At 47.7% G+C, this 14493-nt stretch overlaps 1 long non-coding RNA gene across 1 annotated transcript; it reads right to left on the reverse strand.

Moving 5' to 3' along the window:
- Window positions 1–236: 236 nt before the first annotated feature.
- On the reverse strand, window positions 237–6581 carry LOC116750894. The gene is made up of 3 exons (XR_004349144.1): window positions 6344–6581; window positions 4018–4204; window positions 237–283 (listed from the first exon to the last, which is right to left on the reverse strand). It is a non-coding gene; the product is annotated as an uncharacterized LOC116750894 (long non-coding RNA).
- Window positions 6582–14493: the final 7912 nt, after the last annotated feature.

Here is a 14493-nt window from a genome sequence, read left to right on the forward strand (position 1 = left end):
AGTAAAAAGGGACTTCAATGTCAGGTTAAGAAATGTGAAGTTTAATTCTGATGGCAAAGGGCATGCGTTAAACCACGCTAGGTGCTTGCTTTAAAACAACTTTACAGGGCTTCCCTGGTGGCGCAGTGGTTGAGAGTCCGCCTGCCGATGCAGGGGACACGGGTTCGCGCCCCGGTCCGGGAGGGTCCCGCGTGCCGCGGAGTGGCTGGGCCCATGAGCCATGGCCGCTGAGCCTGCGCGTCCGGAGCAACGGGAGAGGCCACGGCAGTGAGAGGCCCGCATACTGAAAAAACAAAACAAAACAAAACAAAAAAAACAACTTTACAGGAACTTCCCTGGTGGTGCAGCGGTTAAGCATCCGCCTGCCAATGCAGGGGACACGGGTTCGAGCCCTGGTCCGGGAAGATCCCACATGCCGCGGAGCAACTAGGCCCGCGAGCCACAACTACTGAGCCCATGTGCCACAACTAGATAAAGCCTGCACGCAGCAACGAAGACCCAACGCGGCCAAAAAAATAATAATAATAACCAGATATAAGACAATCAACAGAATTCCCCACAGTTCACACCTAGAAACAGCTCTTTAAAAATAAAAAATAAAACAACTTTACACACCAATGTCAAGCATGTGATTTCAAGCGCTGAGTGGACATTTGGATTCCACCCAATTGCTTGGAAGAGGCATTTTAATTATGTGGAACTTTTGCATTATTTCGCATTGTTGTCCTAAGCTTTGTCCTTTCAGTTCCACTGCAGCCGCCATGTGCGCGTTCACCAAGAAAAATGAGAGGCTTCCCACAGCCCTTCTGCATCGCTCACCCCGCCCCGCTCTCAGTGAGCCCCGAGTGTGAGACAGTTCATGCACGTGAAATCATCTGTGTGTAACGCCGCCAAGCAGAGCTGTGCAGGAGGACAGTGGACCGAGCTCTCTGTGACCAGTCGTGTCACCTGCCAGGAGCCGTAGGGAGGGCTCACGGTCCCTACTGGGGCAACGTCAGAGCCCATCCTCCAAAGCCGCCCTGAGGGCCGTGTGTGTCCACAGGGGTCACCTTTTCCACATCGCTTAGAGCCACCCCCTTTGTAACAGAGCCCCCCCTTGCCCCTTTCCAGGCTTTAAACAGGGACCTCAGTCCCTTTTGCAGGAAGATCCTCACATATGCCTCCCAGCTCCAGCAAAGCCTTTCTTTATCCACTATAGGTGCTCAACAGCTTTTCTTTGATCGATGGAACCAGAGTCCAGACCAGGGTTAAGGAGAGGTCATTTTGATGATGGCACCGAGAAGCCTTCAAGAGAAATAAAACAGAACCCGTGGCAGCCTAGCTTCATCTGACCGGGGACTATTTTTTTCCCACCAGTACACCACACGGAGCCATAATTCTCTGTCTAGTGAAAACATCGGCCCCTTTTACATATTCATTAAAAATAATTTTTTCATTATTATAAAATGCTTTTAATTTTTTATTACCTAGTTAATAATAAACATGAATCACCAACAATGAGACGAGTATTGTCAAGAAACAGTGAAGATACAGACTCAGTATTCCAGCACTTATGTATTCTTAAATTATCCAACAACCATCTAAGATGTTTATAATTATTATTAATGTTCACAATCAGAGAGCTTGATGACGTAACCCAGGCCAATAGCTCTCGTTCTTCTAGATCCTTCTGCCAGAGCAGAAATCACAGGAGGGCTTATTCCCTAAATATCCTGCCTATCACAGCACATGAAAATTGCTGGTGCAGTAATATTGTTTTAAAGCTCTAGATGAAAAGAGTGACAGGCAATGTTGTAATCCCTCCCGCGCATATAGGAACGAACCAGCCTTTGTTTTGTTTCATGAGGTAAACATTATCATCTGACTCAAAATGACTCCTTGCATTCTAAATAAGCTAATCTTGGTTATTCCCCTTAATAACATATATTGGTGCACATATAAACCAAGGCAAGATTTGCTAAATTATTGTTGATAGCTGCGGGCAGAAGAGCCGTACCAAAGGAGGCACATTCCATGGCTTTAGCACTGTCAGGAGCTCATACTGTTTTACTTTTTAAAATTTCTGGTTTCTCCACTCCAGCAGCCAGAAAGCTTCAACTGTAGACCTGGGTTATCGAAGTCGGGCACCGCTCGCTGTTATTTCCAGCCAAGTGAGACAAACGAATCCTGTCCATGTGATCACCTCCAAGTTTAGCTCCTTTTGCCGTCTTCACACAGATCGCTTCACCTCCCGAGCACGACAAGTCTGGGCATCACTCAGCGGCAATTACAGAGTTCCAATTACCGAAAGCAAATGACAATGTAAGGGAATCATCTAAGGGTCCCCCCAGAACATAAGTCACAGATCCTAAGAACCTACTTTCACAGAGGCCCATAGTAGTTAGCAGTTTATCTCCCAGGTCTGTTGGACAATCAATTCCACAACAAAGGAAAACATTGAGAAATTGTTTAAAATGCTGCATGCATTTTAAAAGTAAATAAATACGATCGTCTTCAAAACAACAATACTAGAAAATTAACATCTAACCACTAAATTAGAACCGTTCGGTCAGAAGTACAGTGTAACGCATCTAAACCATTGTTGGGTTTACGTGGAGGATGGAGAAGAAAAACCACATCGGTGGGCAAGGTCCCCACAGGCAGGTCCAGGGCAGGACCCCCAGAACGTTTCCACCTCCTGTTCAGGTTACTACCACCATTACCTACAAGCGGGTAGTTCTTGAGCTAAAAGTACCCTCCAAGCTGGTAGACTGGAAGACAACTAAATCTGCTCAATATTTACCAGCAATGACTCCTTTTCCCTGACAAATATATTGAATTTGGTCGCTTTGCTAAGAGGCAGTGAACGATCGGACATTCCAGAGCATCTGCGCCATAAAGACACCAACACAAATTGGTGGTCAGTCATGTACAAACTAAAGTTGTTGTGTCCTCAGGAGACAGGGAGTAAAACTGATAGGAAAGAATGCTAAAGGCAGCAGGAAATATGAATAAACTGCGCTAAAGGGAAAGCTGTGTGGACTGAGAGGTCGAGTCTATATCAACAATTAATGAAACAGGAGTTAACAAAATTAACAGATACCATTTAACGTCAACAATTAACCTATAATGAACACCGATGACTAAAACTGAGATATCCTCCATGGCAATCTTTAAAATTGGCAACTCAACTCCTGGTAGAGATTAACTAACGATTTTCTAACTTGGATTTTGCCATATATTTTTTTTAAAGCTTAAGAATAAAATTGTGCCCACAGAACCTTTGCTTCGCTGGCCCTCACCCCGCCATTCAACTGGCTACTCTCAGCTCCTTGAAACTCCGGGACACCAAGACCCCCAGGCTGTGTTTCCTACCCACTGTATTTCACCTAACAGAAGAGCCACTGATTATTAGATGCACTGTTGCCTTTTGGGCCTCAAAGAAAGAAAAAGAAAAAGGCCAAATCTAAGCCTTATCACGATTCATTGTAATTAACAGGGTCTACCTTAACTCGTAGTTCCTTCGGATCCCAATGTCACCGCCCTAGTCCAGGTCCCCGCATAGCTCACGTGGACTCGGCAGACCCCCCCCAGCTCGCCCCCTTCCTCTCGCCCCTCCAGCCTCTTCTCTACCCCACTGCCAAAGCGACAACTTTTTCAATACAAGTCTGATCATACCGTGCAAACCTGATCACTCTGGGCTTAAAGACCTAACTCCTTCGGGGAGGCTCCAAGACCCCGAATGATCTGACTTCTATCACCTCCTTGCCTCACCCCTCAGCAGCTTCTTAGTCAACTTCTCACCCCCGATCCCATCCCATCCCTCTTAGCTCTTCACACACCACGCTCTCCCCACCTCCAGCCTCCACACCCTCTGCTTCCTCTGTCAGCTACCCCTGCTTCTCCGCCTTGTCCACCCTGCTGTATTCACCCCTCACCCCCACGAGTACTCTCCCCAAGGACAGACCCCCCGTGACACATCCCCACCGCCTTCTGCGCTATGCCTGCATAGCCCTTTGTATACCTGGGATGACTGACCTAATTATGTGTCTTTCCACCTTGAAATTCTACGATGACAGGGATTTGTTTTCATCAGAGCGGATTCCCCGGTGTCTAGCACAGCATCTGGTATGTGTAGGTGCTCCGCGTTGGTTGATGGACCAAAAATTGTGGATGATGGCCAATGCAGTTCTACCAAACGTTATTTGGCAGAAACCAGTTTTTGCTGCAAAATATTAATAGGTGTTCTAAGGAAGAGGTTCTCAAGCTGTGGTGCTGGGTACACATTAAGCATTTAATAAATCTTAGGTGTGCTTCTACTGCTGACTATGATGACAGCCACAAATGCAACAATAACTAACGAAATATCGTAAGAGGTTTCGCTTTTTAAATACTCCACGACTGAGGTCTCTGCGGTTTTCATCCAGACAAGTGTCTAAGAGCAACCTCTCATAACCAATATTAACCGTTGATTCTAAAACCCCAGGACAGGAAGACAATCCTGGGGCCAGTTTAAAAGGCCGACGATCAAGAACTGATACTGACAACAGATGCTGTCAGTGAAGTGTATTTTCCTCTCACTTATAAGGATAAAAATGGATTATCTGCAAGTGCGATAGAAGAACAACGTTTGCCGTCTTTTAAATGTTAAAGAACATAACATATGAGCTACAGCAAAGAAATTACTTTTCTCATTTGCCAACTCCAGTGATATCTGGTCATTTGTAATAGGACAGGTATTCTCCAGGGAAACGTGCCCTGGACACACGGTGTAACCATTTCACATCAGAGAGTCCCCAGCTGGCCATGATGTTCCTAGCTGATTACTTGGAATTTGCAATGAATTTTTCCACAGACATTGAATTCGAAGACACGGTCTTAGTGATGCTCATACCAATGGTACCGTGGTATACGTGACACTGCGGATTAATAGGCTTTATGCACTATGACATGATGCCAAACACTGGATTAAACAGGCTTTAGGAGTCCACTTTGGAACCTAGACACATTTATTAGAATAAGGTTTCTATGAGAAAATAGGTCCCAGGGCCCAGGAAGACCAGAAGCGATGAAAACGCAAGCCTCCCCTCACTTTCTCCCCCTTCACTCCTTCACCTCCACCCCAGGACGGTGGCCACAGCCCCAGGTAGGAAGGCAGCCCAGGGACCCAGGTGCACCCCATTCTCACCCCAGCGTGTCATTCACCACCCAGAGCGGAGGCCTCCCAACCTCCTTACCTTCCAGCTCTGGCAATCTTAACAAAACATGAAGGAAACTGCTCATCAGACGCCGGGAGACGTGCCCTCTCCCAGGTGCCCCCTACTCACCACTCACCTGGCCCAGCCCCCAGCCCTTAGTCCCCAGCCCCAGAGCAGGCTTCCAGCCTGGTTCCCAGACCCCCTTCCTAGCCACAGTTCGGCCCAGGCAACGGCCCTTCTCCCCTTGGCGGCGTTCTCAGACCCACGCCCCAGGGAGGGAGACCACGCGGCCAAGCCCCCCTCAGGCCCCACCGCGCTCCCCCAGACACCATACACACACGCACAGCCACACACATCATACGCACACTCACTGCAACACACACACCACGCAGATCATACGCACGCGGCAACACACATACACACATACAACACACGCACACCACACACACACGCAGCAGCGGGCTCAGGCAGGCACTGGGCGGAGAGTGAGTGCCGGGGTCAGGGAGGCGGGGACACACAGGACAGTATCGGGACCCACGTAGAGAGGCGCGGTGGAGCCGGGCGTGAGGGCGTCGTGGGGACGGTCGGCAGCGCCCTCGGAACGGCGAGCTGGAACCGCTGGGGAGGTGGCGCTGCGCCCGCGGGGAAACCCAGGCCGGCCAGTGGCCTTGACCCCGGCCCGCGCGCTCCCGACCCTCCTCGGCATCGCGCCCGCGGCGCCCATGCGGCCCCCCGCGAGCGCATCGCGCCCCACCCCGCCCCGCCCCCCGGGAGAGCCGGCCTTGCCCCCGACCCGGGCCGAGCTGCTCATAGCCACGCGCGGGCGGGACCCGCTCCGGGGCCCCGACGGCCACGACCCGGCGCCCGCGCCACACAACCGGGGCCTGGCGCCCCGCCGCCACCTCCCCGCGGCGACACCCCTGCCCACGGGGTGGGGGGGGGGGGCACGGGAAGAGAGTCGGGGCGACGGTCGTCAGGGTCGGCCCTCCACTCCGAGTCCAGGGCCTCCCTCGCACCCACGTGGTCAGCATTAATCAGGGTTTCCTGCGACGGGCGCGGACGCCTGCAAGGCGCGGGGGAAGGATCGCCGAGGGGAGCCGAGAAGCCCCGTCCTCTGCGCTGGCCGCCCCCCTCCCCCACACACTGTCCCCACGAAGGATTCCCACCAGAGTGACAGCCCGCAGCACCGGACACACAGCAGGTCGCCGCGGACGCTGCGATCAGCCGGGCTCCTGTCGCCCGACGCCCCGCGGCCGTCCTGGGCCGGTTCCCCACGTCGCCGCCCGGCGAGTCCCCTGCGGGCGCCCCCAGGCCTCAGCCGTCGCGCTGCGGCCACAGCTGCCTGGGGGGAAACCGCTTCCCCGCCGGAGGGTAAAGCCGACGATGTTCGACGCCACCCGCACAGTCCGCGCGCTCCCTCCCGCCCGCAGCCCTGCCCACAGCCCCGCGCGCTCCCGGCCCCGCGCCCGCGCCAGCTCCGCCCACAGCCACGCGCGCCCCCGCCCGCAGCCCAGCCAGCGTTGCGGGGAGCGAGCCCGGAGCGCAGGGCCGGCCGGCGCGCGGGGCCGCGGGGCTCCCCGGGGGACGGGGCGGGGTGGGGGGGAGCTTGCGCCAAAGGAAAACCGAAAATGAGCACAGGCTTCTCCGAGCCTCCCTCGCCGAGAAGAATTGCATTCACCCAGCGAAGAGCCGCGAGGCACACAGCCGCGGCGGCAGCGCTATTTTGAGGGCGATTTTCATTTACAACTTCCAAGAATGACCATCCTGACCATGGCACCTGTTAGAAAGGTTGTGCCTGCTCCAGAGGAGGTTCAAGGTAGAGTCCACCCGGCCTCCCGGGCTCGGAGCAGAGAAAGGGGCTTGAGTGGGGTCCCCAGGGGGTTGTTCCCAGCACCTTCTGCCCCGGGCAGACGCCCCTCGCCCGCGGGGGATCTGGGTTAGAACTTCAGTGTCCTCTGTACTGTGACCCTCATCGGTTAAAATTCTTATATTTTGGAGACACTTGGTGTTCTTAGTTCGGTTTTATTTTTTAATCGATGGTCCCATATGGATTTCTATTAATAAGCCCCCAAATCAGAGGCCCGCTGGAGACCCCCAGACCCCTCCGGCGGGAGCCTCAGAGCAGGGAGCAAGGGGGAAGTGGCCTTCCTTCCAACAGTCCGGCCCCTCCCAGGCTGCGGGGTGGGGACGTGTAGGTGGGCCTTGGTCCCCACACGCGCACCTGCTCCACGTCGGGGACGAGCACGCTGCTAGTTTCCCTGCACGCTCCCATTGCTGGGTGAAACCGAGGGGAACGTCCTTTCCAGCAGTCTTTTCTACCAGGAGAAGGGCCATTTCTCTCTAAGTAAGCACCTCACGGGGATTCCCATTAAATAAAACTGCTTGACGATGACCTAATTTGTTCATTCAAGAGGATAAACTCGTCCTATCCATACATTATTTTTGTTATGATTTCCGTTGTTAAATTATACATAAAAGGCCACCAAGCCTACTTTAGAAATGCAACGTTTTCAGAACATGAATCTTAATGAGATCCTTATTTTAAACGGTGCCTGAGAATGTGCGTTATTTTAGATGCCTCTTTATATTTTCACCAATTTGTAATCCTAAAGGCACTTTCTAAAAATTGTTGTAAAATGCATTTTCTTAGACTACGTTCATTCACTACCTTAGACCGACCTGTTGCCTTTTTGGTTTTAGGTTATTTTGGGGTGAACGAAAGATAAAATATACAATTAAAAGAGGTTTTCCAAAATGATGCACCCTTTCATGCCCATCACCTGCAAATTAAGCCCCTTTACAGTTTTGCCTTTCCTAGGTCCACTCTTCTGTAGACCTTTCTCACTTTTCCTCTGATAAAGTCTTTTCAAACATGAACAAATCCATAAACACGTGTTTCCATAAACGCGTTCTTCGGACGCCAGTCCTGCAAGATCATCGGTGGAAAGAAAACTGGCCAGCGCACCTGGGAAACCCGGCTCCTTCGCCCCCTTGGGATGTTTACAGATCACATTGCGGCTCTCAGTCAAGACACCTGCAGAACTTGGTGTAGCCCAGCATTTCTCAAATTGGCATGTGGAACCTGTATCCAAACAAGACTCATTTACATGCTGTGGAACTTTTATTTCTAGGATTACATGTTGGCAATTAGTGATTTAAACCATCTAACATACAGAATAGGTCACCTAAAACTGGGGTAAGTCAAGATGCAGCATAAGAATTTTTTTCAGAGGATGAAGAGGAAGCGGACCCTAAGTGCCATTTTTTGTGAATTTTGTAAATCCACTGAGTTAAAAAAAGAATGCTTTAAATATCTATGTGGACAATCAATAGATGAATGGATAAAGAAGATGTGACATAGATATATGTACACACACACACACACACACACACACACACACACACACAATGGAATATTACTCAGCCATAAAAAAGGAATGAAGGGCTTCCCTGGTGGCGCAATGGTTGAGAGTCCGCCTGCTGATTCAGGGGACACGGGTTCGTGCCCCGGTCCGGGAGGATCCCACGTGCCGCGGAGCGGCTGGGCCCGTGAGCCATGGCCACTGAGCCTGCGCGTCCGGAGCCTGTGCTCCGCAACGGGAGAAGCCACAACAGTGAGAGGCCCGCGTACCGCAAAAAAAAAAGGAATGAAATTGCCATTTGCAGCAACATAGATGGACCTAGAAGGTATTATGCCAAGCGAAATACCTCACACAAAGACAAATACTGTATGATTTCACTTATATGTGGAATCTTAAAAACAGAACAAATAAACATAACAAAACAGAAACAGAGTTACAGGTACAGAGAAAAAACAAGTGGTTGCCAGAGTGGAGGGGAGCAGGGAGAGGAGAGAAATAGGGGAGGGAGATGAAGAGGTACAAACTCCCAGCTGCAAAATAAATGAGTCACAGGGATGAAATGTACAGGGTGGGGAACAGAGTCAAGAACTATGTAATATCTTTGTACAGTGACAGATAGGAACTAGATTTATCATGGTGATCGATTTGAAATGTATAGAAATATTGAATCACTATGTTGTGTAACAGGAACTCACATAGTGTTGTAGGTCAATTATACTTCAAAGGCAAACACACAGACAAACTCATAGAAAAAGAGGTCAGATTTGTGGTTACCAGAGGCAGGGGGTGGGAAAAGGGGGATTGGATGAAGGGGGTCAAAAGGTACAAACTTCCACAAGAAGGACCTACCATATAGTACAGGGAACTATACTCAATATTTTGTAATAAGCGATAAAAGAATCTGAAAAAACATAGATATGTATGTATAGTTATACTTTGTTGTACACCTGAAACTAACACAGCATTATATATCAACTCTACTTCAATTAAAAATAAATGAATAGGGACTTCCCTGGTGGTGCAGTGGTTAAGAAGCCACCTGCCAATGCAGGGGACACAGGTTTGAGTCCTGGTCCAGGAAGATCCCACATGCCGTGGAGCAACTAAGCCCGAGAGCCACAACTACTGAGCCCACATGCCACAACTACTGAAGCCCGTGCGTGTAGAGCCTGTGCTCCGCAACGAGAAGCCACTGCAATGAGAAGCCCGCGCACCACAACAAAGAGTAGCCCCCGCTCTCCGCAACTAGAGAAAGCCCGCGAGCGGCAACAAAGACCCAACACAGCCAAGAATAAATAAATAAATAAAATTTAAAATAAATAGATACACTTTTAAAAATAATAAATAAATTAAAAGATCTCTGGAATTTGGAGGAAACAGAACATTTTAAAATATATCAATTATTATGAAAGTCATCTGATTTATTATAGATCATTTGAAAGCAAAAGGCCAGTGGAAAAAAAAAGGAATAAAAAATCTCCTATATTCCTACCAAAAAAAAAGAAAGGTACAAACTTCCAGTTATAAGATAAATAAGTACTAGGGATGTAAGGTACACTATGATAAATGTAGTTAACACTGCTGTACGTTATAAATGAAAGTGGTTGAGAGTAAATCCTAAGAGAGCTCATCACAAAAAAGTAATTTTTTTTCTATTTCTTTAATTTTGTATCTATATGTGATGATGGATGTTCACTAAACGTACTGTGGTAATATTTTCTTGATGTATGTAAGTCAAATCATTATGCTGCCCACCTTAAACTTATACAGTTCTGTGTGTCAATTACATCCCAATAAAACTGGGAGAATATATATATAAACTATAAACTAAATGTATATATATAAACTATATAAACAGACGCTGTGTCAAAACCCTGAAACTACACAGAATAAGAAGTTTCCAGAAATATCTTTTTTCTCCTGCGGGAACTACAACCCAAAGTGTAGTAGATTTCATCTTTGTTGAGTCAGACTTCCTCAGCCCCCATCTCACCAGGAGTATTTAAAACTCATCCCTTTTATATAGACTCCTACAGTGTTCTTGGAAGTGAATGCGATGCTCAGGAGAAGGGCCCCCAGTCCTAAGCTGCTCTAGTGCTTGAGTCCCACCTTTGTCCCAAAAGACAACGCTGCACCCCAACAGGCTGTGTGCTCCCAGAAGGTCTGCATGGTTGTCAAGTCTTTTTGACACCTTCTTTCCCTTAAGGCAGAGGAAAAAAACATGCAAACATCACCCTTGAGAATGAGAAAAGTCAAACTAGCAGCCTAAGGGCTGCTCAAGCCTTGGCCCATCTGGACCAACTTTGACCGAATGAAAACATTTTATAAAAGGAACTCCAGGTGTCTCAAGCACCTGGCCTCATAGGAAGTGAGGGGCAGCCAGATGCAGGGAGTTGCTTTCAGTCCTTTTGCATCAGAGGTTCTTCAGAAAGTGAGAGAGAAGTGTTTACATTAAAACACTTAACAAATTGCTTTCAGATACCCCTTCCCATCCATGGCTCCCACTAGGACCCTTTCTCCTCCACCCTAAACCCCCCACCACGCACACACACATTAAGGCACAAAAGGTAACATGAATATAACTAAGAAATTATGCATTAAATGTGTCTCATGTTCCTCTCAACACTTAGCAGAAACACTAAGCAAAAAATAGTTGCTCTATAAATACTAGTCAACTGGTTACTTAATTGATCAACTAATAGCCCTTCTAAAGTTACTTATTATCAGAGAGAACCTGGACTTACACTGTAAACACTTTGTTCCTGTTTTACCCAGGAGATTATTTTCTATTTCAAGGGAGTCTCACAGTTTAAACTGAACTGTGAAAAATGAACCAAAACAGGCAGGCAGATACTTTTCATATTTTAGTCCACCCACAAAATTTGCATTATGTCTGATGACATTTGTCAGATGCCACCGAGCCCTTCCTATCCATCCTCCTCTCCCACATAGAACAGCCTGGAACTGTGCACATTTGCTTTCTGTCACCTAATAATTTTTAATTTTACGGAAACTTTTAAAAGGAAAGCAAACGATAGGCAAAATATATTTCATCTAAAGCCCACTGAATGGTTGCTTTTTAAGACATAAGCACAGGCTTATTTTCATCACTAAGAAATACAGGTATCACATTACATATACCATTAAACACATGAGTTTATCTTGAGAAATTTCATCGTACTCAGCCATATGAAGACCCAGCGTTTGCTACTTAAAACGCTTATATTGGCTAGATATGTTTAAAGTAGAAAAAGTTATCCAGTGTGCGTCTGGTTAAGAGTCTGCAAGGATCCATATTTCTCATACTTTCACAGAAAATGAAAGTGATACTTAATTAGCAAAATTAAAATCCTCTGAATCTACATGTGTAAGACAACTTCCCCTTTTTCCGTTATTTTTAATCCCCCAAGAAGTGGAAGAACTGAAAGATCTTTCGGTGTTGATTCAAAGAAACTAAAGTCTTTTTCTGTTCGGAAGAAGTAACTTCCTAAGGCAGCTTATATAGTCTTTAAATAATGATACTTTGTAGAAAAATCAAGTATTAGTCATACCTTGGGAAATTATATTCGATTTTATACTATGTAAATGTAAGTGCTTTTGATTCAAGCAATGATTGAGCTCTGTGCCTTCCTGGCATGGTGCTCAGCGCCCTAAGAAAAGGACACCCAACTATCGTCTTTCAATTTTCGTGACCTTAAAGCCCACGACTGCTCCTTCAGTCTTGTTCTCCTCCTCCAGGGCTATTTTAGGGAGGTTTGATGGGACCCATATCCACAATCTATCCAAGCCAAAGCAAGGTTACTGATGGGATCTCCTCTCGTTGTGTTTACCCTTGAGAGTTCTCTCAGGTCAGGAAAATGGGGCAGCTGCATGCTGCTGTCTATGCTGCCACCTCTGAGCCTTATAAGGAAAGACATCCCAGGGAGAGGACCGCAGACCTGTGTTACATGCTGTGTCCGTGTGGTATTCATACTTTTTACATGTGGGGAGGGGAGCTCACAGACCCTCTGGAGAGAACATTAGGAAAACCCTGGACCCTCTTCCTGGAAGAAAAACACAGGCACACAAAAATCCTGACTCTGAAGCCCGTCCACGTACCCCTGTGTAGACCACACATGCAGCAGATCAATCTCATTTTTTGCGCTACGTCACAAAACTCTGTAAAATGGAAGAAAGTGAGCGTTCTGGGAAGATGATTAGAATGTGCCATTCAGAAAGAAACTTTGGTGCTTTGACGCCTCCCTGGTTAACCCCTCAAATCCTCCCAGAGCTGAATTTGGGTCAGATGACGATCTGGAGCTTGTAGTCTCTTTTTTTTTTTTTTTTTTTGGTGGGTGGGGGGTGCGTTGGGTCTTCATTGCTGCGCGTCGGCTTTCTCTAGTTGTGGCGAGCAGGGGCTACCCTTCGTTGTGCTGCACGGGCTTCTCATTGCGGTGGCTTCTCTTGTTGTGGAGCACCGGCTCTAGGCACGCAGGCTCAATAGTTGTGGCACGTGGGCTCAGTCGTTGTGGTTCTCGGGCTTAGTTGCTCCGCGGCATGTGGGATCTTCCCGGACCAGAGCTGGAACCCATGTCCCCTGCATCGGCAGGCAGATTCCTAACCACTGCGCCACCGGGGAAGCCCTGTAGCCTGTAGTCGCTTCACTGGCTTAGTTTACAGCAATGTCGTCTGTTTCTACCAACACTTTTGCAGTCCAGGTAGCACAGAGTCCTCAGCTGCCTCTACATTGTTTTGAACATATCCCAGCTCTTTCCTGATATGGAAGCCTCCCTGGTCCAGATGGAAATGAAGCCACTGCCTCCCATTTCTACCTAGGGACGGGGACGCATCCTTAGAGCATCTGAGAAGCTGCTGGAACTAATCCACCCGGTCTTCCTCCCTAATGGGCGACTGGCAGACACCTAAAGAGCTATCGACTGGCCCAGATAGTCCAGCACCCTGGTCACTTTACCTGTCAGCGTGACCAAGGTATTGACCCAGGAACATTTGGGACCCTATACACATTGCCTCCGTGAAATTAACGCTCTCTTTATGAGATTCCCCTCCTACCTGCTGTTTACTGAGGAAGGAAGCTATTTTTAACATCCTCAGAGACAGAACCTGATTGCTCCGTCTGCCTGAAGGACAAGTTCTCCCAATCTGCTTTTTGCTCTCATTGAGTTTGATTTTTATCTCTGCTTTGTTATGCCCATAGCTCTCAGGTAGTGTGTAATTCCATCAACATCCAGTATTTTACCTTGAAAAATAAATCATTATTTTATGGGGGGAAACGTTTTCCCAATGTGCTGCGTGTTGGCTGTAGCTAACAGCGATTTGACAGACTCTTAGCTGATGGAGCCATGAGCCCTAATAATATTGCCTCTACCCGGAGCCGGGCTGCTTCAGGAGTTTTATTAATGTAATAAAATGTAGCTTTTACAGTTATCTACAGTATGTAATTACAAATGCATATTATCGATATTATCAGTGTGATGCTTGAAGTTCCTTTTCCATTAATGGAAACTCTGCATTTTATATATTAGTTATACAAAGAATTAATGATGGTTTATACAAGTCTGTCTACAAGTAGACATTTTAGAAGCAATTATACTCATACTAGAGCAGTCCTCTCTTGAATAATGGTTTTGTTCCAAAAGATGATTTTAAATGCATTTGTTCATAAACATAACATGGTACTCTGAAAGGAGTAAGATGAACACGGTCAGGAAAAGCTCAGTTTTACAGGAGAACAATAGATGTGGAACATGGCAGCAGTGCTTGCAAAATTCCATCCAAAGATATTTTCGTTTGACTATATTCTTTGCATCACTAAAAGTGCTGATAACAAGGACTCCGAACTCAACTTCCACCTTCCAGCCCACGCATCACGGGGGCTTCGAGGCACTAGTTCCGCCCTCAGTTGCCTGGATAATTGTACTCATCGTTCAGATCCCCAGCTCAAGCTCCATTTGCTC

Source organism: Phocoena sinus, chromosome 1, assembly GCF_008692025.1.
Source record: "Phocoena sinus isolate mPhoSin1 chromosome 1, mPhoSin1.pri, whole genome shotgun sequence".
In the NCBI taxonomy this organism is placed as follows: domain Eukaryota; kingdom Metazoa; phylum Chordata; class Mammalia; order Artiodactyla; family Phocoenidae; genus Phocoena; species Phocoena sinus.